Below are 15616 nucleotides of genomic sequence, written 5' to 3'. Positions count from 1 at the left end.
TTCACAACTCACGCCACCTGGAACACCACAGCGTAATGGTGTGTCAGAACGTCGTAGCTGTACTTTATTAGGTATGGTGCGTTCGATGATGTCTTTTACCGATTTGCCTTTATCATTTTGCGATTGTGCATTAGAGACTACCGCATTCACGTTAAATAGGGAACCGTCTAAATCCGTTGAGACGACATTGTATGAACTATGGTTTGTCAAGAAACCTAAGATATCTTTTCATAAAATTTGGGGATGTGATGCTTATGTCAAAAGGCTACAGCTTGATAAGCTCGAACCCAAATTGGAGAAGTGCGTCTTCATAGGATACCCTAAGAAAACTATTGGGTACACCTTCTACCACAGATCCGAAGGCAAGATTTGTGTTGCTAAAAATGGGTCCTTTCTAGAGAAGTAGTTTCTCTCGAAAGAAGTGAGTGGGAGGAAAGTAGAACTTGATGAGGTAATTGTACCTTCTCTCGATTTGGAAAGTAGCACATTAGAGAAAACTGTTCCCGTGATGCCTACACCAACTAGAGAGGAAGCTAATGATGATGATCATGAAACTTCATATCAAGTTACTACTGAACTTTGTAGGTTGACCAGAACACGTTCTGCACCAGAGTGGTACGGTAATCATATCCTGGAAGTCATGTTGTTAGACAACGGCGAACCTACGAACTACGAAGAAGCTATGATGAGCCCAGATTCCCATAATGGCTTGAGGCCATGAAATCTAAGATAGGATCCATGTATGAGAAGAAAGTATGGACTTTGGTGGACTTCCCCGATGATCGGCAGGCCATTGAAAATAAATGGATCTTCAAGAGGAAGACAAACGCTGATGGTAATATCACTGTCTACAAAGCTCGACTTGTCGCGAGAGGTTTTTGACAAGTTCAAGGGGTTTACTATGATGAGACTATCTCACCCGTAGTGATGCTTAAGTCTGTCCAAATCATGTTAGCAATTGCCGCATTTTATGATTATGAAATCTGACAAATGGATGTCAAAACTACATTCATTAACGGGTTTCTTAAAGAAGAGTTGTATATGATGCAACCAGAAGGTTTTGTCGATCCTAAACGTGTTAACAAAGTGTGCAAGCTCCAGCGATCCATCTATGGACTGAAGGAAATATGCCCTAGAGGCAATAATAAAGTTGTTATTTATATTTCCTTATATCATGATAAATGTTTATTATTCATGCTAGAATTGTATTAACTGGAAACTTAGTACATGTGTGAATACATAGACAAACAGAGTGTCACTAGTTTGCCTCTACTTGACTAGCTCGTTGAATCTATGATGGTTATGTTTCCTAACCATAGACATGAGTTGTAATTTTATTAACGGGATCACATCATTAGAGAATGATGTGATTGACTTGACCCATCCGTTAGCTTAGCACGATGATCGTTTAGTTTGTTGCTATTGCTTTCTCCATAACTTCTACATGTTCCTATGACTATGAGAGCATGCAACTCCCGAATACCGGAGGAACACTTTGTGTGCTACCAAACGTCACAACATAACTGGATGATTATAAAGGTGTTCTACAGGTGTCTCCGATGGTGTTTGTTGAGTTGGCATAGATCGAGATTAGGATTTGTCACTCCGATTGTCGGAGAGGTATCTCTGGGCCCACTCGGTAATGTACATCACTATAAGCCTTGCAAGCAATGTGACTAATGAGTTAGTTGCGGGATGATGCATTATGGAATGAGTAAAGAGACTTGCCGGTAACGAGATTGAACTAGGTATTGAGATACCGACGATCGAATCTCGGGCAAGTAACATACCGATGACAAAGGGAACAATGTATGTTGTTATGCGGTTTGCCCAATAAAGATCTTCGTAGAATATGTAGGAACCAATATGAGCATCCAGGTTCCGCTATTGGTTATTGACCGGAGATGAGTCTCGGTCGTGTGTACATAGTTCTCGAACCCGTAGGGTCCGCACACTTAACATTCTGTGACGATTTGTGTTATGAGTTATGTGATTTGATGACCGAAGTTTGTTCGGAGTTCCAGATGAGATCGGGGACATGATGAGGAGTATCGAAATGGTCGAGACGTAGATCTATTGGAAGGCTATATTCGGACATCGGAAAGGTTCCGAGTGATTCAGGTATTTTTCAGAGTACCAGAGAGTTATGGGAATTCGTATTGGGCCTTAATGGGCCATATGGGAAAGCAGAGAAAGGCCTCAAGGGTGGCCGCGCCCCTTCCCCATGGACTAGTCCGAATTGGACTAGGGAAAGGGGGCGCCCCCTTCCTTCCTTTTCCTTCTCCCTTCCCTTTTTCCTATTCCATGTGGGAGGTGGAATCCTACTAGGACTAGGGAGTCCTAGTAGGACTCCGCACTTTGGGCGCGCCCTATGAGGGCCGGCCTCCTCCTCCCTCCATCCTTTATATACGTGGCCAGGGGGCACCCCATAGACACACAAGTTGATCGTTGATCTCTTAGCCATGTGCGGTGCCCCCTCCACCATAATCCACATCGGTCATATTGTCGTAGTGCTTAGGCGAAGCCCTGCGCCGGTAGCTTCATCATCACCATCATCACGCCATCGTGCTGACGAAGCTCTCCCTCGACACTCTGCTAGATTGTGAGTTCGTGGGAGGTCACCGAGCTGAACGTGTGCAGATCATGGAGGTGCCGTTGAGGGAGTCCTGGATTAGGGGGTATCCGGACAGCCGGACTATATCCTTTGGCCGGACTGATGGACTATGAAGATACAAGATTGAAGACTTTGTCCCGTGTTCGGATGGGACTCTACTTGGCGTGGAAGGCAAGCTAGGTGATATGGATATGTATATCTCCTCCTTTGTAACCGACCTTGTGTAACCCTAGCCCCCTCCGGTTTCTATATAAACCCGAGGGTTTTAGTCCGTAGGACAACATACAATCATACCATAGGCTAGCTTCTAGGGTTTAGCCTCTCCGATCTCGTGGTAGATCAACTCTTGTAATACTCATATCATCAAGAATAAATCAAGCAGGACGTAGGGTTTTACCTCCATCAAGAGGGCCCGAACCTGGATAAAACATTGTGTTCCCTGCCTCCTGTTACCATCCGCCTTAGACGCACAGTTCGGGACCCCCTAACCGAGATCCGCCGGTTTTGACACCGACATTGGTGCTTTCATTGAGAGTTCCTCTTTGACGTCGTCGTAAGGAAGGATGCCTCATCTCGTTGTTAAAAACAAAATTACCGCCGGGGGAGCCCTGGCTGTCGGCCAAACTCTCCGGCTAGGCAGTTTCGTCATGACCGCCTGTTCGGCTGCTGCATCGACGATGACTTCTCAGGTCATCGAAAACAGCCTCCACGTCGGCTCGGAATTCGCTGAGCAGATGGATCCAATGGAGCTCTCTTCCCTAAACGAGCTCTTGGATTGCATCGCCGCCTTGGGAGTCGCTACGGAGTATGATCAGATTGGGCTTAAACCCGATCAAAGGGAGATTTACTCTCCACCGGTCACCCATCATGTTGAGGTGGTGGAGGAACAATGCGGCGATTCTTCCTCTATCTTGAGGACTAACTATGTCCGGATTCCTGAGCTCTCCGAGCCGGATACTCGTTTACGGGAGGACATCACCCAAACCCTGAACCTAGAGTCAGGTGGCGGGCCAGACTCATCGGGCAACACCCCGGAATCCGAACATCCAAGATCGGAAACTCCTCGGCCCCTGGGCCTCAGATTGGGTAGGGGTTCGGACTCAAAACCACCCACCCACCCAGACATAAACGATCTTTCCCACATCAGGCAAGAGCCCCACGAAACAGTACATCATTATTGGGCCAGATTCCTCCTTGTTATGAACAAGGTTAAGGACTGCCGCGAGGAAGACGCAGTCTCACTTTTCTGCAATAACTGCACGGACAAGGGAATCCTTAACGCCATCAGTCGCCGTGACATATCATGCTTTGCCGCCTTGGCGTCCATAGTATGAAAGTATTGTGCGATGGAAAGTGCGTGGAAAACTGAAACAAAATTTTGGGATAATTCGGCTCCATATATACACCCAGTCCAAGGAAAAAGGGTGCACTATCATAAGACACCCGAGTTAATTACAAAGAAGCAAAAACCCTCTACAGGGCGTGGAACCATATTGGAGGGATGGCTCAACGGACCCTGCAAAATTCATAGTACAATGGATACAATACCAACACACAGCCTTAGAGCATGTTGGATACTCCGGCAGGTGGCCAAAAGCGGAGAAGACCTTCTCATCTCAGATGCCACAGAGCACCATCCCAGTGATAACAATACGGTATTAACAGTCTTTTGAGACCTTCGCATCAAACAATAGGCGCAAGCGAACACTCCACAGCATTGCCGAAATCTCCCACATAGCAGCAATAAATCCATGGAGCGACACGGCTATTACCTTCAATGCCAGTGATGAACCTAAATTCCGAACAGCCTGAGCACCAGCGGCACTGGTCCTTAGTCCAATCGTGGATGGCTTTCGACTCACCAAAGTGCTCATGGACGGCGGCAGTGGATTAAACCTCATCTACGAGGAAACTCTTCAAAAATGGAAATAGACTGGAACCGCATTGAGCGAAGCAGCACAACTTTCAGAGGAATCATTGTCGGATTTCGGGTTCCGGCAGACCCTTGAGGTTCGAACACTGGGGTGCGTGCGGAGATTTCGCCTTCTACGTACCTGCACCCCTTCGCCTCGCTAAGATCTAAGCTATGGAAAGAACAACACAAGAGACACAGGGTTTATACTGGTTCGGGCCACCGTTGTGGTGTAATACCCTACTCTAGTGTGTGGTGTGGTGGATTGCCTCTTGGGCTGATGACGATGAGCAATACAAGGAAGGACAGCCTCGCGAGGGTCTGTTCTTGGCTGGGGCGACGAACTGCTAGGAGGAGTTCAGTCACCCTTCTCTCTCTCTCTCTTCTCGATTGCGATCCGATTTCCCCTCCCCCTACCCTAGGGGTGGCTAGTCCTATTTATAGGCAAAGGCCCTGGGCCTCTTCCCAAATATTGAGCGGGAAGGGCGCCAACAATTGGCCATTTTGAAGGGGGACATCTGGTACACTTATCCTGACTAAAGTTGGTCCTCGCCTGCCAAAGGCTCTGGTGGTGACGATGGCTTGGGCTCCACAATGACTTCCTCCCTGCCGTTGGGCTGGTCTTGGTCTCGTTGCACCGAAACGGGTGCCTTTGCTTGATGCTCTCGCCTGCGCTTGCTCCCTTTGCACCAAAGGGGAAAGGAGGACACTGCGCGGGCTGACGCCCGCCTGGCACCCTTGGTCGTCATGGCTTGTGTCACGGGCACATCGTGAGGTACCTCGCCTTGATCTCTCCGCCTCCTTGCGAGCTAGCCTGATGAGGCCGTGCCTCAGGAAGCTCTGTGTCATCCGCCCCACGAGGCTTGACCCCTCGCGAGGGTCTTGGGTCTATGTTGATGAAGATAGGCCGTGCTGGGCCCCTCCTCGAGCCACGCCGCAGGCCGCAGGAAGGCAAGTCTGGGGACCCCCGTTTCCAGAATGCCGACAGTAGCCCCCGGGCCCAAGGCGCGCCCGGACTTGGCCGTGCAGGGAGGCGAAAGGGCAAGTGCGAAGCGCCGCGGGCCCTAACAGCCTGTGGCCTTGGGCGCCACGTGGCGGTTGATTGGACATGGGCGTCTCCACTTCCCCACGGCGCCTCGGCAACTGCATGGATTGGATAAGTCCATGCATGCAAAGCGGGTCATGATTACCTGCGATCGTGGGGGCCGATGGTTGGCCCTCGCCGGTTATAAGTACGGATCGGCGCGTGCCCTTCCAGTTCATTCCCCCTTGCTTCTCCTTCTTCATGCGGCGACTCTTCTAGCGATGGCTGCGGTCAGCCTCCACGCCGTCGTACCTACTTGGGAGGTGGTAGCGTGTCTGCCCTCCGTCGCGCTTTGGTGAAGCGCGAGAGGGAGTCTGCCTGAGCCTCGGAGGCAGCTCGAGCCTTCCCTGCAGGCCGGTGTGAGGCGAGTTGCGCCTGATTTGTTCTTTCTTTTCCTTTTTCCTGCATAAAAAGACAGTAGCGTGGAGCCCCGGGGGGTGTGTTTGGGTTATTGCTGTTAATCATCGCTTTGCTTCCGTTATCGTGCCTTCCGGCTACGTGCCCGCGCGTGGATAGTTCCCGGCCCCAGCCGTGGGGGGGCGATCGACCCAGGCCCTGTGTTCGTGTCGTGGTGCCCATGGAGCACAGACTGGAGGGGTGCTCCTGCAATGGACCCAGGTTGCCAAACCTTTGAACGACTAGGACAGGAACACTCGTGAGGGCGCTTGGCTGCCCCCCTCGCGAGGCCTTGCATAAGAGAAATCGAGGCAGGAGCGTGAAAAGTCAAAGAACCACGAGCCAAAGACGGCAACAGCTTCAATAAAACTTCGAATGAGAATGAACAAGCCAACTGCGGAAAGCAAATGAAAAAGCCACGTCCGGCACCTAATCTAGTCTTCGACGTCTTCTCACCAGCGCGGAGCTAAGTGCTGCCACTGGGCGTGGGAGGGAGCCCCAGGGCCTGAGGCCGGCGCTCCTGAGACTCCGGGGCATGTACAGCCCCAACTCATTATTACGTGAGAGTGTCACGGGCAGCGAGCTTCACAGGCGTTGGCCTTCTTCACAGGCTCCGGGCCTTTCTTGGGGAAGCAGGCTTCACGGGCATTTGCCCTCTTCACAGGCTCTGGGCCTTTTCCAAAACCTGACAGCTTCGCAGGCATTCGCCTTCTTCACAGGCTCTGGGCCTTTTCCAAAACGCGACAGCTTCACAGGCTCTGGGCCTTTTCCAAAACGTGACAGCTTCACAGGCATTCGCCTTCTTCACAGGCTCTGGGCCTTTTCCAAAACGCGACAGCTTCACAGGCATTCGCCTTCTTCACAGGCTCTGGGCCTTTTCCAAAAAGGATAATCTTCACAGGCATTCGCCTTCTTCACAGGCTCTGGGCCTTTTTAGGGGTAGAACCTCCGGAGGTGCTGGATGTTCCATGCGTTCTGGACCGGCACCCCCTCCTGAGTCTCCAAGCGCGCAGAGCCGGGCCTGGAAACATGAACAACCTTGAACGGGCCCTCCCACATGGGAGAGAGCTTGTGCAGTCCCTCCCTGGAGAGAACTGAAGGAAATATGCCCTAGAGGCAATAATAAAGTTATTATTTATTTCCTTATAATCATGATAAATGTTTATTATTCATGCTAGAATTGTATTTACCGGAAACATAATACATGTGTGAATACATAGACAAACAGAGTGTCACTAGTATGCCTCTACTTGACTAGCTCGTTAATCAAAGATGGTTATGTTTCCTAACCATGAACAATGAGTTGTTATTTGATTAACGAGGTCACATCATTAGTAGAATGATCTGATTGACATGACCCATTCCATTAGCTTAGCACCTGATCGTTTAGTATGTTGCTATTGCTTTCTTCATGACTTATACATGTTCCTATGACTATGAGATTATGCAACTCCCGTTTACCGGAGGAACACTTTGGGTACTACCAAACGTCACAACGTAAATGGGTGATTATAAAGGAGTACTACAGGTGTCTCCAATGGTCGATGTTGGGTTGGCGTATTTCGAGATTAGGATTTGTCACTCCGATTGTCGGAGAGGTATCTCTGGGCCCTCTCGGTAATACACATCACATAAGCCTTGCAAGCATTACAACTAATATGTTAGTTGTGAGATGATGTATTACGGAACGAGTAAAGAGACTTGCCGGTAACGAGATTGAACTAGGTATTGGATACCGACGATCGAATCTCGGGCAAGTAACATACCGATGACAAAGGGAACAACGTATGTCGTTATGCGGTCTGACCGATAAAGATCTTCGTAGAATATGTAGGAGCCAATATGGGCATCCAGGTCCCGCTATTGGTTATTGACCGGAGACGTGTCTCGGTCATGTCTACATTGTTCTCGAACCCGTAGGGTCCGCACGCTTAAGGTTTCGATGACAGTTATATTATGAGTTTATGAGTTTTGATGTACCGAAGGAGTTCGGAGTCCCGGATGAGATCGGGGACATGACGAGGAGTCTCGAAATGGTCGAGACGTAAAGATCGATATATTGGACGACTATATTCGGAGTTCGGAAAGGTTCCGAGTGATTCGGGTATTTTCGGGAGTACCGGGGAGTTACGGGAATACGGGGAAGAGTATTGGGCCTTGATGGGCTTTAGTGGGAAGAGGAGAAAAAGGCTGCGCCCCCCCTCCCCTCTAGTCCGAATTGGACTAGGGAAAAGGGGGCCGGCCACCTCTCCTTCTCCTCCTATTCCTTCTCCCTTCCTCCCCTCTTGGTGGACTCCTACTAGGACTTGGAGTCCTAGTAGGACTCCCCACCCTGGCCGCACCTCTGCCTTGGCCGGCCTCCTCCTCCTCCATCCTTTATATACGGAGGCAGGGGCACCTCTAAACACACAAGTTGACACAAGTTGATCCTCGTGATCGATTCCTTAGCCGTGTGCGGTGCCCCCTGCCACCATATTCCTCGATAATACTGTAGCGGAGTTTAGGCGAAGCCCTGCTGCTGTAGTTCATCAAGATCGTCACCACGCCGTCGTGCTGACGGAACTCTTCCCCGACACTTTGCTGGATCGGAGTCCGGGGATCGTCATCGAGCTGAACGTGTGCTCGAACTCGGAGGTGCCGTAGTTTCGGTGCTTGATCGGTTGGATCGTGAAGACGTACGACTACTTCCTCTACGTCGTGTCATCGCTTCCGCAGTCGGTCTGCGTAGGGTACGTAGACAACACTCTCCTCTCGTTGCTATGCATCACATGATCCTGTGTGCGCGTAGGAAATTTTTTGAAATTACTACGAAACCCAACAGTGGTATCAGAGCCAGGTTAATGATGTTGATGTTATATGCACGAGTAGAACACAAGTAAGTTGTGGACGATACAAGTCATACTGCCTACCAGCATGTCATACTTTGGTTCGGCGGTATTGTTGGACGAGACGACCCGGACCAACCTTACGCGTACGCTTACGCGAGACCGGTTCCCTCGACGTGCTTTGCACATAGATGGCTTGCGGGCGACTGTCTCTCCAACTTTAGTTGAACCAAGTATGGCTACGCCCGGTCCTTGCGAAGGTTAAAACGGAGTCTATTTGACAAACTATCGTTGTGGTTTTGATGCGTAGGTGAGATTGGTTCTTACTTAAGCCCGTAGCAGCCACGTAAAACATGCAACAACAAAGTAGAGGACGTCTAACTTGTTTTTGCAGGGCATGTTGTGATGTGATATGGTCAAGGCATGATGCTGAATTTTATTGTATGAGATGATCATGTTTTGTAACCAAGTTATCGGCAACTGGCAGGAGCCATATGGTTGTCGCTTTATTGTATGCAATGCAATCGCGATGTAATGCTTAACTTTATTACTAAACGGTAGTGATAGTCATGGAAGCATAAGATTGGCGAGACGACAACGATGCTACGATGGAGATCAAGGTGTCGCGCCGGTGACGATGGTGATCATGACGGTGCTTCGGAGATGGAGATCACAGGCACAAGATGATGATGGCCATATCATATCACTTATATTGATTGCATGTGATGTTTATCTTTTTATGCATCTTATCTTGCTTTGATTGACGGTAGCATTATAAGATGATCTCTCACTAAATTATCAAGAAGTGTTCTCCCTGAGTATGCACCGTTGCAAAAGTTCTTCGTGCTGAGACACCACGTGATGATCGGGTGTGATAGGCTCTACGTTCAAATACAACGGGTGCAAAACAGTTGCGCACGCAGAATACTCAGGTTAAACTTGACGAGCCTAGCATATGCAGATATGGCCTCGGAACACGGAGACCGAAAGGTCGAGCGTGAATCATATAGTAGATATGATCAACATAATGATGTTCACCGATGAAACTACTCCATCTCACGTGATGATCGGACATGGTTTAGTTGATTTAGATCACGTAATCACTTAGAGGATTAGAGGGATGTCTATCTAAGTGGGAGTTCTTAAGTAATATGATTAAATTGAACTTAAATTTATCATGAACTTAGTCCTGGTAGTATTTTGCAAATCATGTTGTAGATCAATAGCTCGCGTTGTTGCTTCCCTGTGTTTATTTTGATATGTTCCTAGAGAAAATTGTGTTGAAAAATGTTAGTAGCAATGTTGCGGATTTGATCCGTGATCTGAGGTTAAATCCTCATTGCTGCACAGAAGAATTATGTCCTTAATGCACCGCTAGGTGACAGACCTATTGCAGGAGCAGATGCAGAAGTTATGAACGTCTGGCTAGCTCAATATGATGACTACTTGATAGTTTAGTGCACCATGCTTAACGGCTTAGAATCGGGACTTCAAAGACGTTTTGAACGTCATGGACCATATAAGATGTTCCAGGAATTGAAGTTAATATTTCAAGCAAATACCCGAGTTGAGAGATATGAAGTCTCCAACAAGTTCTATAGCTAAAAGATGGAGGAGAATCGCTCAACTAGTGAGCATGTGCTCAGATTGTCTGGGTACTTCAATCGCTTGAATCAAGTGGGAGTTAATCTTCCAGATAAGATAGTGATTGACAGAATTCTCTAGTCACCATCACCAAGTTAGTAGAACTTCGTGATGAACTATAGTATGCAAGGGATGATGAAAATGATTCCCGAGCTCTTCGTGATGTTGAAATCAACGAAGGTAGAAATCAAGAAAGAGCATCAAGTGTTGATAGTTGACAAGATCACTAGTTTCAAGAAAAGGGCAAAGGGAAAGAAAGGGGAACTTCAAGTAGATTGACAAGCAAGTTGTCACTCCCACGAAGAAGCCCAAAGCTGAACCAAAGCCTGAAACTGAATGCTTACACTGCAAAGGAAATGGTCACTGGAAGCGGAACTACCCTAAATATTTGGTGGATAAGAAGGATGGCAAAGTGAAAAAGGGTATATTTGATATACTGGTGTTTGATGTGTGCTTTACTAGTGTTTATATCAACCCCTCGGTATTTGGTACTGGTTCAGTTGCTAAGAGTAGTAACTCGAAACGGGAGTTGCAGAATAAACAGAAACTAGTTAAGGGTGAAGTGATGATGTGTGTTGAAAGTAGTTTCAAAATTGAAATGATCATCATCGCACACTCCCTATTCTTTCGGGATTAGTGTTGAACCTAAATAAATGTTATTTGGTGTTTACGTTGAGCATGAATATGATTTGATCGTGTTTATTGCAATACGGTTATTCATTTAAGTAAGAGAATAAACTGTTGTTCTGTTTACATGAATAAAACCTTATATGGTTACACACCCAATGAAAATGGTTCATTGGATCTCGATCGTAGTGATACACATATTCATAATATTGATGCCAAAAGATGCAAAGTTAATAATGATAGTGCAACTTATTTGTGGCACTGCCGTTTGGGTCATATCGGTGTAAAGCGCATGAAGAAACTCCATAAAGATGGATTTTCGGAATCACTTGGTTATGAATCATTTGATGTTTGCGAACCGTGCCTTTTGGGCAAGATGACTAAAACTCCGTTCTTCGGAACAATGGAACGAGTTACTGACTTGTTGGAAATAATACATACTGATGTATGCAGACCAATGAGTATGAAGGCTCGTGGCAAGTATCATTATTTTCTGACCTTCACAAGATAATTTGAGCAGATATGGGTATATCTACTTGATGAAATATAAGTCTGAAATAGTTGAAAGGTTCAAAGAATTTCAGAGTGAAGTTGAAAATCATCGTAAAGAAAATAAAGTTTCTGCGATCTGATCGTGGAGACAAATATTTGAGTTACGAGTTTGGTCTTCAATTAAAACAATGTGGAATAGTTTCACAGCTCACGCCACCTGGAACACCACATCGTTATGGTGTGTCCGAACGTCGTAACCGCACTTTATTTGATATGGTGCGATCTATGATATCTCTTTACCACTATCGTTTTGGGGTTATGCATTAGAGACAGCTGCATTCACGTTTTAAAATAGGGCACCATCTAAATCCGTTGAGACGACACTGTATGAACTATGGTTTAGCAGTAAACCTAAGCTGTTGTTTATTAAAGTTTGGGGCTGCGATGCTTATGTGAAAAAGTTTCATCCTGATAAGCTCGAACCCAAATCGGAGAAGTGCGTCTTCATAGAATACCCAAAGGAAATTGTTGGGTACACCTTCTATCACAGATCCGAAGGCAAAACATTCGTTGCTAAGAATGGATCATTTCTAGAGAAGGAGTTTCTCTCGAAAGAAGTGAGTGGGAGGAAAGTAGAACTTGACGAGGTAACTGTACCTGCTCCCTTACTGGAAAGTAGTTCATCACAGAAAACTGTTTCAGTGACACCTACACCAGTTAGTGAGGAAGCCAATGATAATGATCATGAAACTTCAGATCAAGATACTACTGAACTGCGTAGATCAACCAGAGTAAGATCCGCGCCAGAGTGGTACGGAAATCCTATTCTGGAAGTCATGCTACTAGATCATGATGAACCTACGAACTATGAAGAAGCGATGGTGAGCCCAGATTCCGCAAAGTGGCTGGAAGCCATGAAATCTGAGATGGGATCCTTGTATGAGAACAAAGTATGGACTTTGGTTGACTTGCCCGATGATCGGCAAGCGATTGAGAATAAATGGATCTTTAAGAAGAAGACTGACGCTGATGGTAATGTTACTGTCTACAAAGCTCGACTTGTCGCAAAAGGTTTTCGGCAAGTTCAAGGAATTGACTACGATGAGACCTTCTCACCCGTAGCGATGCTTAAGTCCGTCCGAATCATGTTAGCAATTGCCGCATTTTATGATTATGAAATTTGGCAAATGGATGTCAAAACTGCATTCCTGAATGGATTTCTGGAAGAAGAGTTGTATATGATGCAACCAGAAGGTTTTGTCGATCCAAAGGTAGCTAACAAAGTGTGCAAGCTCTAGCGATCCATTTATGGACTGGTGCAAGCCTCTCGGAGTTGGAATAAACGTTTTGATAGTGTGATCAAAGCATTTGGTTTTATACAGACTTTCGAAGAAGCCTGTATTTACAAGAAAGTGAGTGGGAGCTCTGTAGCATTTCTGATGTTATATGTGGATGACATATTACTGATTGGAAATGATATAGAATTTCTGGATAGCATAAAGGGATACTTGAATAAAAGTTTTTCAAAGAAAGACCTTGGTGAAGCTGCTTACACATTGAGCATCAAGATCTATTGAGATAGATCAAGACGCTTGATAAGATTTTCAATGAGTACATACCTTGGCAAGTTTTTGAAATAGTTCAAAAATGGAACAGTTAAAGAAAGAGTTCTTGCCTGTGTTGCAAAGGTATGAAATTGAGTAAGACTCAAATCCCGACCACAGCAGAAAATAGAAAGAGAATGAAAAGTCATTCCCTATGCCTCAGTCATAGGTTCTATAAAGTATGCTATGCTTTGTACCAGACCTATTGTATACCTTGCTCTGTATTTTGCAAGGGAGTACAATAGTGATCTAGGAGTAGATCACTGGACATTGGTCAAGAATATCCTTAGTAAGGACTAAGGAGATGTTTTCTCGATTATGGAGGTGATAAAAGAGTTTGTTGTAAAAGTTACATCAGTGCAAACTTTTACACTGATCCAGATGACTCTAAGTCTCAATCTGGATACATATTGAAAGTGGGAGCGATTAGCTAGAGTAGCTCCGTACAGAGCATTGTAGACATAGAATATTTGCAAAATACATACGGCTCTGAATGTGACAGACCCGTTGACTAAGCTTCTCTCACGAGCAAAACATGATCACACCTTAGTACTCTTTGGGTGTTAATCACATAAGCGATGTGAACTAGATTATTGACTCTAGTAAAACCCTTTGGGTGTTGGTCACATGACGATGTGAACTATGGGTGTTAATCATATACAGATATGAATATTGGTGTTAAATCACATGGTGATGTGAACTAGATTATTGACTCTAGTGCAAGTGGGAGACTGAAGGAAATATGCCCTAGAGGCAATAATAAAGTTATTATTTATTTCCTTATAATCATGATAAATGTTTATTATTCATGCTAGAATTGTATTTACCGGAAACATAATACATGTGTGAATACATAGACAAACAGAGTGTCACTAGTATGCCTCTACTTGACTAGCTCGTTAATCAAAGATGGTTATGTTTCCTAACCATGAACAATGAGTTGTTATTTGATTAACGAGGTCACATCATTAGTAGAATGATCTGATTGACATGACCCATTCCATTAGCTTAGCACCTGATCGTTTAGTATGTTGCTATTGCTTTCTTCATGACTTATACATGTTCCTATGACTATGAGATTATGCAACTCCCGTTTACCGGAGGAACACTTTGGGTACTACCAAACGTCACAACGTAAATGGGTGATTATAAAGGAGTACTACAGGTGTCTCCAATGGTCGATGTTGGGTTGGCGTATTTCGAGATTAGGATTTGTCACTCCGATTGTCGGAGAGGTATCTCTGGGCCCTCTCGGTAATACACATCACATAAGCCTTGCAAGCATTACAACTAATATGTTAGTTGTGAGATGATGTATTACGGAACGAGTAAAGAGACTTGCCGGTAACGAGATTGAACTAGGTATTGGATACCGACGATCGAATCTCGGGCAAGTAACATACCGATGACAAAGGGAACAACGTATGTCGTTATGCGGTCTGACCGATAAAGATCTTCATAGAATATGTAGGAGCCAATATGGGCATCCAGGTCCCGCTATTGGTTATTGACCGGAGACGTGTCTCGGTCATGTCTACATTGTTCTCGAACCCGTAGGGTCCGCACGCTTAAGGTTTCGATGACAGTTATATTATGAGTTTATGAGTTTTGATGTACCGAAGGAGTTCGGAGTCCGGATGAGATCGGGGACATGACAAGGAGTCTCGAAATGGTCGAGACGTAAAGATCGATATATTGGACGACTATATTCGGAGTTCGGAAAGGTTCCGAGTGATTCGGGTATTTTCGGGAGTACCGGGGAGTTACGGGAATACGGGGAAGAGTATTGGGCCTTGATGGGCTTTAGTGGGAAGAGGAGAAAAAGGCTGCGCCCCCCCTCCCCTCTAGTCCGAATTGGACTAGGGAAAAGGGGGCCGGCCACCTCTCCTTCTCCTCCTATTCCTTCTCCCTTCCTCCCCTCTTGGTGGACTCCTACTAGGACTTGGAGTCCTAGTAGGACTCCCCACCCTGGCCGCACCTCTGCCTTGGCCGGCCTCCTCCTCCTCCATCCTTTATATACGGAGGCAGGGGCACCTCTAAACACACAAGTTGACACAAGTTGATCCTCGTGATCGATTCCTTAGCCGTGTGCGGTGCCCCCTGCCACCATATTCCTCGATAATACTGTAGCGGAGTTTAGGCGAAGCCCTGCTGCTGTAGTTCATCAAGATCGTCACCACGCCGTCGTGCTGACGGAACTCTTCCCCGACACTTTGCTGGATCGGAGTCCGGGGATCGTCATCGAGCTGAACGTGTGCTCGAACTCGGAGGTGCCGTAGTTTCGGTGCTTGATCGGTTGGATCGTGAAGACGTACGACTACTTCCTCTACGTCGTGTCATCGCTTCCGCAGTCGGTCTGCGTAGGGTACGTAGACAACACTCTCCTCTCGTTGCTATGCATCACATGATCCTGTGTGC

This window comes from Triticum aestivum, chromosome 6A (genome assembly GCF_018294505.1).
Source record: "Triticum aestivum cultivar Chinese Spring chromosome 6A, IWGSC CS RefSeq v2.1, whole genome shotgun sequence".
Lineage (NCBI taxonomy): Eukaryota > Viridiplantae > Streptophyta > Magnoliopsida > Poales > Poaceae > Triticum > Triticum aestivum.
The sequence above is the reverse complement of the archived record's forward strand: the minus strand, read 5'-3'. Positions refer to the sequence as shown.